Source organism: Spermophilus citellus, assembly GCF_964194105.1.
Source record: "Spermophilus citellus genome assembly, chromosome: 7".
Taxonomy (NCBI): domain Eukaryota; kingdom Metazoa; phylum Chordata; class Mammalia; order Rodentia; family Sciuridae; genus Spermophilus; species Spermophilus citellus.
Genome location: NC_138188.1, coordinates 123,309,736 through 123,324,792, shown reverse-complemented (window position 1 = coordinate 123,324,792; position 15,057 = coordinate 123,309,736). Strand labels below are relative to the sequence as shown.

At 39.4% G+C, this 15,057-nt stretch overlaps 1 protein-coding gene across 2 annotated transcripts in view; it reads right to left on the bottom strand.

The window, feature by feature from the left end:
• Window positions 1-15,057, bottom strand: part of VPS8 (VPS8 subunit of CORVET complex) — a 271,364-nt gene that overhangs the window by 205,548 nt on the left and 50,759 nt on the right. The gene's annotated exons all lie outside the window — the stretch shown is intronic.

Genomic DNA, 15,057 nt, shown 5'->3' with positions numbered 1-15,057 from the left:
TTGGTTTATTTGATTTTCTCTATTGCTTGGCCTTTTTTGACTTCTTTATTTGATCTTTATTACTTCTTCCTTCAATTTACTTTATTTTACTTTTTTGGTAGTATGGTCATTTTGATAATATTAACTCTAAGTATTCAAAAGCAAGGTAGATCTTTCCATCTTCTAAGGTCTTCTATGATTTCTTTCTTTAAGGTTTTGTAGTTTTCATTGTACAGATCTTTCACCTCTTTTGTTGATTCCAAGTTTTTTTTTGTTTGTTTTTTGAGGCTATTGTAAATGGGGTAGTTTTCCTCGTTTCCCTTTCAGAGGATTTCTCATTGATATACAGAAATGCCTCTGATTTATGAATGTTGATTTTGTATCCTGTTACTTTGCTGAATTCATTTACTAGTTCTAGAAGTTTTCTGGTGGAGTTTTTTGGATCTTCTAGGTATACAATCTTGTCATCAGTTTGAGTTCTTCTTTACCTATCTGTATCCCTTTAATTCCTTTCATCTATCTAATTGCTCTGGCCAATCAATGTTTAAAGAACTATATTAAACAGTAGTGGTGAAAGAGGGCATGCCTGTTTTGTTCTGGTTTTTAGAGGGAATGCTTTCAATTTTTCTCCATTTAGAATGATGTTGGCCTGGGGCTTAGCATAGATAGCTTTTACAATGTTGAGATATGCTCCTGTGATCCCTAGTTTTTCTAGTGTTTTGAACATGAAGGGGTGCTGTATTTTATCAAATTTTTTTTGCATCTATTGAGATCATATGTTTCTTATCTTTAAGTCTATTGCTGTGATGAATTACATTTATTGATTTCCGATGTTGAACCAAAATTGCATCCCTGGGATGAACCCCACTTAATCATGGTGTACTATCTTTTTGATATGTTTTTGTATTCGATTTGCCAGAATTTTATTGAGAATTTTTGCATCTATGTTCATTAGAGATATTGCTCTGAAGTTTTCTTTCTTTGATGTGTCTTTTCCTGGTTTTGGAATCAGGGTGATACTGGCCTCACAGAATGAGTTTGGAAGTGCTCCTTTTTTTTCTATTTCCTGAAATAAACTGAAGAGTATTGGTATTAGTTCTTCTCTAAAGGTCTTGTAGAACTCGGCTATGTACCCATCTGGTCCTGGGCTTTTCTTGGTTGGTAGGCTTCTGATGGTGTCTTCTATTTTATCACTTGAAATTTATCAGTTTAAATTGTGTATATCATCCTGATTCGATTTGGGCAAATCATATGACTCTAGAAATTTGTTGATACCTTCGATATTTTCTCTTTTATTGGAATACAAGTTTTCAAAATAATTTCTAACTACCTTCTGTATTTCTGTAGTGTCTGTTGTGATAGTACCTTTCTCATCACATATGTAATTTGAGATTTCACTCTCCTTCTCTTCATTAGCATAGCTAAGGGCCAGTCAATTTTATTTATTTTTTCAAAGAACCAACTTTTTGTTTTGTGAATTTTTTCAATTGTTTGTTTTGTTTCAATTTCATTGATTTCAGCTGATTTTAATTATTTCCTATCTTCTACTGTTTTTAGTGTTGATTTGTTCTCCGTTTTCTAGGACTTTGAAATGTAATGTTAAGTCATTTATTTTGTTGACTTTTTTCTTCTTTTAAGGAATGAACTCCATGCAATGAGGCTTCATAGTGTCCCAGAGATTTCAATATCTTGAATCTGTGTTTTCATTCACCTCTAAGAATTTTTTTAATCTTCTTGGTATCTCTTGCAACCCATTGTTCATTCAGTAACATACTATTTAGTCTCCAGGTGTTGGAGTAGCTTCTATTTTTCATTTTATCATTGATTTCTAACTTCATTCCATTATGATCTGATAGAGTACAGGGTAGAATCTCTACATTTTTGTATTTGCTAAGAGTAGCTTTGTGGCATAAAAATGGTCTATTTTCGAGAAGAATCCATGTACTGCTGAGAAGAAAGTGTACTTGCTTGTTGAAGGATGAAATATTCTATATATGTCAGGTAAGTCTAAGTAATTGATTGTATTTTTGAGTTCTATAGTTTCTTTGTTCAGCTTTTTTTGAAGATCTATCCAGTGGTGAAAGAGGTCTGTTAAAGTCACCAAAAATTATTGTGTTGTGGTCTATTTGACTCTTGAACTTGAAAAGAGTTTGATGAATGTAGATGCTCCATTGTTTGGGGCATATATATTTATTATGGTTATGTCTTGTTGATGAATGTCTTGAATTACATATAGGTCTCCCCCTATATGTAATCTGATTCCTCTCCCTTAAGCAGTATGAAATATCCTCTTCATCCCTTTTGATTAACTTTGGCTTGAAGTCTACTTTATTTGATATGAGGATGGAAACCCCTGTTTGCTTCCACAGTCCATGTGAGTGGTATGATTTTTCCCAACCTTTCATCTTCAGTCTGTGGATGTTTTTTCCTATGAGATGAGTCTCTTGGAGGAAGCATATTCTTGGGTCTTTTTATTTCGTTCAAATCTGCCAGTCTGTGTCTTTTGATTGGTGAGTTTAGGCCATTAACATTCGGGTGATTATTGAGACATGATTTGTATTCCCAGACATTTTTGTTTATTTTTGGTATTTCACTTGACTTGATTTCCCCTTCGATTAGTTTTTCCTTTAGTGTAATACCTCCCTTTGCTAATTTTCATTGTTGTTTTTCAATTCCTCTTCATGGAATATTTTGCTGAGGATGTTCTGTAGTCAGGCTTTCTAGTTGTAAATTCTTTTAACTTTTGTTTATCATGGAAGGTTTTTATTTCATTGTCAAATCTAAAGCTTAATTTTGTTGGATATAAGATTCTTGGTTGGCATCCATTTTCTTTCAGAGCTTGATATATGCAGTTCTAGGGTCTCCTGGCTTTGAGGGTCTGGGCTGAAAAATCTGCTGAAATACGAATCGGCCTCCCCCCTATGTGTGATCCGATTCCTCTCTCTTGCAGCCTTGAAGATTCTATCCTTATTCTATATGCTAGGCATTTTCATTATAATGGGCCTTGGTATAGATCTGTTGTAATTTTGTACATTTGGTATCCCGTAAGCCTCTTGTATTTGATTTTCCCATTCATTCTTTGGGAAATTTTCTGATATTATCTTATTGAAGAGATTGTGCATTCCTTTGGTTTGAAACTCTGTGCCTTCCTCTATCCCAATAAATCTTAGACTTGGTCTTCTGATGCTGTACCATAATTCTTGGATGTTCTGCTCATGGTTCCTTACCATCTTCACTTATGGTCAACTTTATTTTGCAGACTGTATACTTTGTCTTCATTATCTGACATTCTGTCTTCCAAGTGATCTAGTCATATTCAAATGATCCTGTTGGTGAGGCTTTCTATTGAGTTTTTTATTTGGTTTATTGTTACCTTCATTTCAAGGATTTCTGATATTTTTTTTCAGAAGCTCTCTTTCTTGAAATAATCTTTTGCTACCTGTATTTGCTCCCTTATTCTTTGTTGGTAAGATCAATGGATGCCTGTATTTGCTCCCTTATCTGTTTATTGGTGTCATCAATGGTTGCCTGTATTTGTGTTCTTATCTCTTCATTGGAGTGATCAATTTTGCCTGTATTTACTCATTTAGGTTATGCTTTAATTCACAGATCATTTTAATTATAAACATTATGAACTTCTTCTCTGACATTTCATCAACTGCACTGACCATGGTCCTGTTATTATAATATCCTGGTTTGTTTGGGCACTTTCCTCCCTTGTTTTTTCATATTGTCTATGTGATTTCCTTACTTGCAGTGTGGACCTGAGGTATTACAGTTTCTACCCTATAATCTTGTAGTAACTGTGCAGATTATCTGTATCTCACCTTGGTATTGGGCTTCCAAATCCTGCTGGTGTCCCAGGGTGGATGCTACTACAACTATAAGTGGTGGTAGCAATAGCAGGAGGTAACTTGAGATAGCAGTAGAGGTGCCCCAAGATGGATGCAACATCTTTCAGAGATGGGGCTGAGGCTGGGCACAGTGGCACATGCCTGTAATCCCAGCTACTCGGGAGGCTGAGACAGGAGGATCGAGAGTTCAAAGCCAGCCTCAGCAATCATGAGGTGCTAAGCATCTCAGTGAAATCCTGTCTCTAATAAAATCCAAAATAGGGCTGGGGATGTGGCTCAGAGGTTGATTGCCCCTGAATCCTTGGTACAAAAAAAAAAAAAAATGAGGCTGAAAGGGTGGTCCTTACACTGGCTTTGGGATGCCTGCTCCAAGATGCAGCTGCTTCTAGGCCCTGTCTGTTGTGTCAAGGTGGAGGCTACTGCATTGGGAAGGCCATGGGGATGGCTGCAGTGTCTCAAGATGGAAGTGGATTAGACCTAGGCTCTCAGGTAGGGAGTGCAGGGGGCAGACCCAAGCTTACCCTGGGCCCTTCTCCTGTGCAGGTCAGAGAGGCAGATCTGGGCTGAGCCTGAGCTCTGGCGGGTATCTCTTGAATATCTTTTTACATCACATTTTGTCACTGCTATCAACTTATATTTTTTAGTGACTGCTCTACAGTTTATAATATACAACTTCAACTTATCTCAATCTACTTTTAAATAACACTATATTATTTGATGAATACTGTAAGAACCTTACAATGATGCCCTTACATCCCCTACACCCTGCTACCATGTACTATTTACGTCATATATATGACATTTATGTATCATAAACCTCACAACACATTTTTGTTTTAATCAGTCAACTGCTTTTGTTAAACAACAGTATTGAGGTACAATTTATATGCCATAAATTTTGATCATTAGATATACAACTCAATGATTTCTTAAATTAACAATTGTTCAATCAACATCAAAATCCAGCTTAAGAATATTTTAATCATTCCACAAAAATCCTTATACTTCTTTGAAGTTAATCTCTATTCTTACCCCCACTAATCACTAATGTATCTATGTCTGTCTCTTTAAATTTGCCTTTTCTGGACATGTAGATAAGTAGAAGCAAACAATATATAATCTTCCCATATGCCTTCTTTCACTTTAATATAGCATTAGGGGTGGGGGTCGTGTTACCAGGGATTGAACTCAGAAGCACTTGAACATCTCCATATCTCCAGCCCTATTTGGTATTTTATTTAGAGACAGGGTCTCACTGAGTAGCTTAGTGCCTCACTTTTGCTGAGGCTGGCTTTGAACTCGTCATCTTCCTCCTCAGCCTCCCTAGCTGCTGGGATTACAGGCAAGCACCATTGTACCCAGCACTTCATCCTTTTTAACTGTGGAAACTATTCTATTATATGGCTGTGGCACATTTTTTGTACCCATTTACCAGTTGGTGGATACTGAATTGTTTCCACTTTGGGGCTACCAAGAATAATGCTTCCATCTGCAAGTTTCTCTGTGAGTATGTTTCCAATTCTTCCAGGATTAGAATTCTAGGTCAGATTATAATTCTATGTTTAATTTTTTTCAAGGAATTGCCAAAGTATCCTCCACAGCATTTGCATCATTTCACATTTCCACCAACAGTGCATGAGGGTTCCAATATCTTCATATCCTTGCCAACTTGTTATTGTCTGCTGTTTAAAAAAAAATTATTAAACCCATCCTAGTAGATCTGAAGTGGTATCTCATTGTGGTTTTGATTTGCATTTCCATAATGACTAATGATGGTTGAGCACTTTTACCCATGCTTGTTCATTGTGTATCTTCTGTGGAGACTGATACAGACTGGCAGATGAAAAATCTGCTCTCAAACTCACTGCTCCTCTGCATTTGATGTCTTTTTTCCTCTGGCCACTTTAAAATTTTTCTCTTATTATTCATTTTGATCAGATTATATATAGCTTTCTATTTCTCTTGTGTTTGGGTTCACTGAACTGAAGTTTTTCACAAGTATTTCTTCCAATTTTTTCTCTTTTCAGTGAGTCCAACTACAATGTATCAGGCTACTTTATGTTGTCTCATAGCTCACTAATACTTTATTTTTTCTCTATTTCATTTTGGATAATATCTACTACTCTTATTTTTAAGTTCATGAATTTTTTATCCTGCATTGTCTAACCTGCCATTAATCCCTTTTAGTGCATTTCTTTTCTTTTTCTTTTTTTTGGTCTTATATACTATAGTTTTCATTTCTAGAAGTCATATTAGCAACTTTTTAAAGACAGCCTAGTTCTCTAACATTTTGGACACATGGGACATAAAAACTTCCTAAAATTGTAAACCCATTCAAGAAGCTCAGCATATCCTTGACTGATAATTCTAATATCTATGTCAGCTCTGAGTTACTTTTGATTTATTTTTTTGTCCTATTATAATTGTATTTTTCTTCCTCTTTCCATACTTAGTAATCTCTAACTGAAGGACAGAAATTGTGAATTTACTTTATTGGATTGTGGAGATTTCTGTATTCTGTCAATAGTCTTGTGCTTTGTTCTGGGGATGGTTACGTTACTTGGAAACAGTTTGATCCTTTCTGATTTTGCTTTTAAGATTTGTTAGTGGAGGCCCATAGAGCATTTACTTTAGTCCTAATTCCCCACTACTGAGGTAAGATGCCTCTAGGGACTCTATCCAGTGCTCTGTGAATGATGAAGCTCCCCATTCTAACTCGTGTTACAAGAACTACATTCGGTCCTGATTGAGCACTAGATACAGTTCCTTCAAAACATTTCCAATGCTTTCCCCATCCTTGGGTATTATCTTCAAACGCATTTGCTGATCAGCAGTCTGCTAAATACTCAAGAGAAATTCTTTGATAGGATTCTCCTCTCTGGTATGCTACACTGCAAACTCAGTTCACCTTTATCTTCCCGCAGTTTCAGCTCTGTTTCCTCAACTCATGGAGTCCTCTAGGCTCCAGATGAGCTCCTCCTCCCTGAGACACAGCCCAGAGATATTCAGGTTTGGAAGCTAGGGCAATCACAGACCTCACATCATTTGTTCTCTTTTGTCAGACACTGCCATGTCTTGAGAACTACAGTTTCTTTTTTTTCCAGTTATTATTATTATTATTATTATTACTTTTGATTATCTTAGAGAAGAGAGTAAATCCAATCCCCATTAGTCCATCTTGGCTAAAAGTTCAAGTTCAAAGTGTGAAAGAAAATACCTATTTCGGGTAGTAATTATTATTACCTTAGTAAATCCTATTGCATTATCATTTCTTATTCTGGATTTTCTTGGTTTTTAAATTATAGAACTGGGGGCTGGAGTTGTGGCTCACTGATAGAGCGCTTTCCTAGCATGTGTGAGGCACTGGGTTCAATTCTCAGCATCACATATAAAAAAATAGATAAATAAAGGCCCACAATAACAAATAAAAATATTTTTAAAAATTGTGGGACTGGGGGGATCCAACATGGCCGCCGGCGAGGAAGCAGCGATTCCAATGTCTCCACATTAACGGGATCAGAAAGACCCATTGGAACAGCGGCAGTCTACCTACTGAGGAACTTCTAGCAAAATTCCGTTAAGAGGGGACCTGCCGGGAATTGGTAGGTTTATTAGAAGTGTCAGTTTGTCCCAGACAATTGGATCTTGGCAGGCCACGCGGGCGCGGAGGTCCAGTCCCGCAGCCACCTGCCGCTTCTGCAAGCGGCCGGCGGCCCAGAACGGCGCAGCCCGCCCGAACCCGCAGACGGCACCCGCCATCCCACCGTCCCGGGGAGGCCCTGCTCTCGCTCTGCGAACGGCCACCACGCCTGCGAGGCTCCTAGCCACGCGGCCGCAACTGCCTGGCTCTAAAGGCGGCCCCCCGGCGGGTGCAGAGGTACAATCCCGCGGCCACCAGCCGCTTCAGAAAGCGGCCGGCGGCCCCGAGCGGCGCGGCCCACCCGAACCCGCAGACGGCACCCGCCATCTCGCCGTCCTGGATCTTAGCCACGCGGCCGCAGCTGCCCAGCTCTATAGGCAGCCCCCGGTGGCCCGGCGCAGCGAGAAGTGTCCCCGCCTGGCCCAGCAGACAGCCCGTGCCCTTCCGGCTCTACTAACAGCCCCGCCCACCCGGCAAACGGCTCCCCCCCCCACCAGACAGCGTGAAGGGAATCTAACCAACCCTTTACGAAATATCGAACTGGGAACTAAAACCAGAGATTGTGTCAGACCAGAGACAAGCCAGTTCCACCCCTCCCTTCGGACCCTCCGGCAAGGAGCCAGGGGCCCGCCACAGCAGAGAGGGAAAGTCACCAAAGTTCGGCCAAAGAGATTCCTTCCCAGCGGAATCTACTTTAGCAGGTGTGTGACTCCCACCCACACCAGATACAAACAACCGGGAAACTTCAAAATCTCTCCGTGGGCGTGACCGTAAGGGCCAAAGGACTCTCGACCCCCAACTCCCCCTACTGCCAGTGACGAGGGCGTGACTGTAGGGGCAGAGGGAAGCAGAGAAGACTCCCCACCCCCAAATCCCCCAACCGCGAACTGAGAGGGTGTGACGGTAGGGGCGGAGGGAAACAGAGGACACTCCAGACCCCCAACTCCTCCTACCGCCAGCAGTGTGGTTGTGACTGTAGGGGCTGAGGGAAGTAGAGGGGATCCTCGACCCCCAACTCCTATTACCACCAGCAGCGACACCAATGGTCTTAGCTGCCAGATTCCGAAGGTGTGCCCACCAAAGGGGTCCGGAAAAATTAAACAATTGACTCCCAGACCACAGCTCCACAGCACTGGGGCTTAGATGAATGACAGCGAGAGTGCTCAGTAGTTAGGGAAATAGAGCACTCGGTGGGGCTGAAAGTGTAACCAAATCCTTGGGGAACTGCCTCCGGTGAGCAGGACCTGGCTGGCTGGCAGGAGGAAGGGGAGGAGGGGCCGTAGAAGTGAAACGGCTCTGGACCAACAGGATTGAGAGACTCCCAGGATCCGCCTTACAAGGATTGCTGTTGACACACTGAGGGCAAAACTCAGCCCGGAGGGCACAGCTTTGCCTACGGGAAGAGAAGAAAATGGATCTCTAAGACCTAATTTTATTTCCTATTTCATTTTAATTTTTTCTCTCCCTTTTCCCTCTCTCTCCCCTTCCAAGTTTTACTACTCTTTCCATTCTCCTCTATGCTATCTATCTCCCTCTCCTTCTTTCTTTTCAAGAACACCTACCTTCCCCTTCCCCCCAACTTTCATCCCAAGCATTACGTCCTCCATTTCGCGTAACTGTCTAAATAGAAATAGGTGTGCGCCCTCCCCCCGCGCCTGCAAGGTAGCCGGACCTGCAACCCACCAGCAGGTCAGGCCCAGCAACCTGGGAGTGGCAGAGCCACCCCACGCGCCTCCAAGGTAGGCGCACCTGCTACCAACCAGCAGAACAGGCCCAGCGGCCTGCCAATGTGGTAGGCACACTGCCCCAATTGGAGGAGGAGCAGAGCCCCTGCCCGCGCCTGCGCAGGAGACTTTGCAACTATACAAGAGTAATACAAATATATAGGGGGAAAATTCAACAACACAACAGTCTCAGTAAGCAGAAAGAAATGCGAACAGTTTGAAGAGACAAGGAAAGAAAGGACCACAAGCAATGCAGGTCAACTCAACGTTAGAAGAGGTAATATCTGCAGCAGATGGAATGTCAGATAAAGAATTCAGGAGATACATGCTTCAGATGATCTGGAGTCTCAAGGAAGACATTAGACAGCAAAATCAGACAATGAAAGATCTCTTCAACAATGAAATACATAAACAAATCCAGGAAGCAAAAGATCAACTATACAGGGAGATAGAGGTTATAAAAAACAAACAAACAGAAATCCTAGAAAGGCAGGAAGCAATAAACCAACTTAAAAACTCAATTGAGAATACTACCAGCAGAGTAGAACACTTAGAAGATAGAACATCAGACAATGAAGACAAAGGATTTCAACTTGAAAAGAACATAGACAGCTCAGCAAGACTGTTAAGGAACCATGAGCAGAACATTCAAGAAATATGGGATAACATTAAAAGACCAAACTTAAGAGTCATTGGGATACAAGAAGGCACAGAGCTCCAAACCAAAGGAATGAGCAATCTATTCAATGAAATAATTCGAGAAAACTTCCCAGACTTGAAGAATGAGACAGAATCCCAAATCCTAGAAGCCTACAGTACACCGAATGTGCATAATCATCAGAGATCCACACCTAGACACATTATAATGAAGATGCCCAACATACAGAATAGGGAGAGAATTTTAAAAGCTACAAGAGAAAGGAAGCAGATTATATTTAGGGGTAAACCAATCAGGATAACAGCTGATCTCTCAACACAGACTTTGAAAGCTAGAAGATCCTGGAATAACATATTTCAAACACTGAAAGAAAATGGGTTCCAACCAAGAATTGGGTATCCAGCAAAATTAAGCTTCAAGATGGAAGATGAAATTAAAACCTTCCACAATAAACAAAAGTTAAAAGAATTTGCAGCTAGAAAACCATCTCTCCAAAAAATCCTCAGCAAAACATTACAGGAAGAGGAAATGGAAAATAACAATGAAAACCAACAGTGGGAGGAAGGACAGTAAAGGGGGGAAAATAATCAAAGAGGAAAACAAACCATATTCAGTAACATAAAGAAACAAATATGGCTGAAAGGATAACCCATATCTCAATAATAACCCTAAATGTTAATGGCTTAAACTCACCAATAAAGAGACACAGGCTAGTAGAATGGATCACAAAACATGACCCAACAATATGCTGCCTACAGGAGACGCATTTGATAGGAAAAGACATACATAGACTGAAGGTGAAAGGTTGGGAAAAATCATATCACTCATATGGACTTCGGAAACAAGCAGGAGTGTCCATACTCATATCAAATAAAATAGATTTCAAGCCAAAGTTAATCAAAAGAGATAAATAGGGACACTACATACTGCTCAAGGGAACCATACACCAACAAGACATAACAATCATAAATATATATGCCCCAAACAATGGTGCAGCTATGTTCATCAAACAAACTCTTCTCAAGTTCAAGAGTCTAATAGACCACCATACAATAATCATGGGAGACTTCAACACACCTCTCTCACCACTGGACAGATCTTCCAAACAAAAGTAGAATAAGGAAACTATAGAACTCAATAACACAATTAACAACCTAGACTTAATTGACATATATAGAATATACCACCCAACATCAAGCAGTTACACTTTTTTCTCAGCAGCACATGGATCCTTCTCAAAAATAGATCATATATTATGTCACAGGGCAACTCTTAGACAATATAAAGGAGTAGAGATAATACCATGCATCTTATCTGATCATAATGGAATGAAACTGAAAATCAATGATAAAAGAAGGAAGGAAAAATCATGCATCACTTGGAGAATGAACAATAGGTTACTGAATGATCAATGGGTTATAGAAGACATTAAGGAGGAAATTTAAAAATTCTTAGAGATAAATGAAAACACAGACACAACATATCGGAATCTATGGGACACATTGAAAGCAGTTCTAAGAGGAAAATGCATTGCATGGAGTTCATTCCTTAAAAAAAGAAAAAACCAACAAATAAATGATCTCATACTTCATCTCAAAATCCTAGAAAAAGAAGAGCAAAATAACAGCAAAAGAAGTAGAAGGCAAGAAATAATTAAAATCAGAGCTGAAATTAATGAAATCGAAACAAAAGAAACAATTGAAAAAATTGATAAAACTAAAAGTTGGTTCTTTGAAAAAATAAATAAGATCGACAGACCCTTAGCCATGCTAACGAAGAGAAGAAGAGAGAGAACTCAAATTACTAGCATACGGGATGAAAAAGGCAATATCACAACAGACACTTCAGAAATACAGAAGATAATCAGAAATTATTTTGAATCCTTATACTCCAATAAAATAGAAGATAGTGAAGGCATCGATAAATTTCTTAAGTCATATGATCTGCCCAGATTGAGACAGGAGGATATAGAAAACCTAAACAGACCAATATCAATTGAGGAAATAGAAGAAACCATCAAAAGATTACCAACTAAGAAAAGCCCAGGACCGGATGGGTATACAGCAGAGTTTTACAAAACCTTTAAAGAGGAACTAATACCAATACTTTTCAAGCTATTTCAGGAAATAGAAAAAGAGAGAGAACTTCCAAATTCATTCTACGAGGCCAACATCACCCTGATTCCTAAACCAGACAAAGACACTTCAAAGAAAGAAAACTACAGACCAATATCTCTAATGAACCTAGACGCAAAAATCCTCAATAAAATTCTGGTGAATCGGATACAAAATCATATCAAAAAAATTGTACACCATGATCAAGTAGGATTCATCCCTGGGATGCAAGGCTGGTTCAATATACAGAAATCAATAAATGTTATCCACCACATCAATAGACTTAAAAATAAGAACCATATGATCATCTCAATAGATGCGGAAAAAGCATTCGACAAAGTACAGCATCCCTTTATGTTCAAAACTCTAGAAAAAATAGGGATAACAGGAACATACCTCAACATTGTAAAAGCAATCTACGCTAAGCCCCAGGCTAGCATCATTCTGAATGGAGAAAAATTGAAGGCATTCCCTCTAAAATCTGGCACAAGACAGGGATGCCCTCTCTCACCACTTCTGTTCAACATAGTTCTCGAAACACTGGCCAGAGCAATTAGACAGACGAAAGAAATTAAAGGCATAAAAATAGGAAAAGAAGAACTTAAATTATCACTATTTGCAGATGACATGATTCTATACCTAGCAGACCCAAAAGGGTCTACAAAGAAACTATTAGAGCTAATAAATGAATTCAGCAAAGTGGCAGGATATAAAATTAACATGCATAAATCAAAGGCATTCCTGTATATCAGCGACAAACCCTCTGAAATGGAAATGAGGACAACCACTCCATTCACAATATCCTCAAAAAAAATAAAATACTTGGGAATCAACCTAACAAAAGAGGTGAAAGACTTATACAATGAAAACTACAGAACCCTAAAGAGAGAAATTGAAGAAGATCTTAGAAGATGGAAAAATATACCCTGTTCATGGATAGGCAGAACTAACATCATCAAAATGGCGATATTACCAAAAGTTCTCTATAGGTTTAATGCAATGCCAATCAAAATCCCAATGGCATTTCTTGTAGAAATAGAGAAAGCAATCATGAAATTCATATGGAAAAATAAAAGACCCAGAATAGCAAAAACAATGCTAAGCAGGAAGTGTGAATCAGGTGGTATAGCGATACCAGACTTCAAACTATACTACAGAGCAATAGTAACAAAAACAGCATGGTATTGGTACCAAAACAGGCGGGTGGACCAATGGTACAGAATAGAGGACACAGAAACCAACCCACAAAACTACAACTTTCTTTTTTTTTTTTTTTTTTTTTGAGAGTGAGAGAGGGGGGGTGAGAGAGAGAGAGAGAGAGAGAATTTTTAGTATTTATTTTTTAGTTCTCGGCGGACACAACATCTTTGTTGGTATGTGGTGCTGAGGATCGAACCTGGGTCACACGCATGCCAGGCGAGTGCGCTACCGCTTGAGCCACATCCCCAGCCCCTACAACTTTCTTATATTTGATAAAGGGGCTAAAAGCATGCAATGGAGGAAGGATAGCATCTTCAACAAATGGTGCTGGGAAAACTGGAAATCCATATGCAACAAAATGAAACTGAATCCCTTTCTCTCGCCATGCACAAAAGTTAACTCAAAATGGATCAAGGAGCTTGATATCAAACCAGAGACAAGGCATCTGATAGAAGAAAAAGTTGGCTACGACCTACATACTGTGGGGTCGGGCTCCAAATTCCTCAATAGGACACCCATAGCACAAGAATTAATATCTAGAATCAACAAATGGGACTTGCTCAAACTAAAAAGTTTTTTCTCAGCAAAAGAAACAATAAGAGAGGTAAATAGGGAGCCTACATCGTGGGAACAAATCTTTACTCCTCACACTTCAGATAGAGCCCTAATATCCAGAGTATATAAAGAACTCAAAAAATTAGACAATAAGATAACAAATAACCCAATCAACAAATGGGCCAAGGACCTAAACAGACACTTCTCAGAGGAGGACATACAATCAATCAACAAGTACATGAAAAAATGCTCACCATCGCTAGCAGTCAGAGAAATGCAAATCAAAACCACCCTAAGATATCATCTCACTCCAGTAAGATTGGCAGCCATTATGAAGTCAAACAACAACAAGTGCTGGCGAGGATGTGGGGAAAAGGGTACACTTGTACATTGTTGGTGGGACTGCAAATTGGTGCAACCAATTTGGAAAGCAGTATGGAGATTTCTTGGAAAGTTGGGAATGGAACCACCATTTGATCCAGCTATTCCCCTTCTGGGTCTATTCCCTAAAGACCTAAAAACAGCATGCTACAGGGACACTGCCACATCGATGTTCATAGCAGCACAATTCACAATAGCAAGACTGTGGAAGCAACCTAGATGCCCTTCAATAGACGAATGGATAAAAAAAATGTGGCATTTATACACAATGGAGTATTACTCTGCATTAAAAAATGACAAAATTATAGAATTTGGAGGGAAATGGATGGCATTAGAGCAGATTATGCTAAGTGAAGCTAGCCAATCCCTAAAAACCAAATGCCAAATGTCTTCTTTGATATAAGGAGAATAACTAAGAACAGAGTAGGGAAGAAAAGCATGAGAAGATGACTAACATTAAACAGGGATGAGAGGTGGGAGGGACAGGGAGAGAGAAGGGAAATTGCTTGGAAATGGAAGGAGACCCTTAGGGTTATACAAAATTACATACAAGAGGAAGTGAGGGAAAAGGGAAAAAGAATACAAGGGGGAGAAATGAATTACAGTAGAGGGGGTAGAGAGAGAAGAGGGGAGGGGAGGGGAGGGGAGGGGGGATAGTAGAGGATAGGAAAAGCAGCAGAATACAACAGACATGAGTATGTCAATAAGTAAATCAGTGGAAGTGTAACTGATGTGACTCTGCAATCTGTATACGGGGTAAAAATGGGAGTTCATAACCCACTTGAATCAAAGTGTGAAATATGATATATCAAGAACTATGTAATGTTTTGAACAACCAATAAAAAAAAATAAAAAATAAAAAAAAAATTGTGGGACTGGAGCACCCATATTTTACACACATACATAATATATACATATATAATATATACATGCATACATATATATATATATT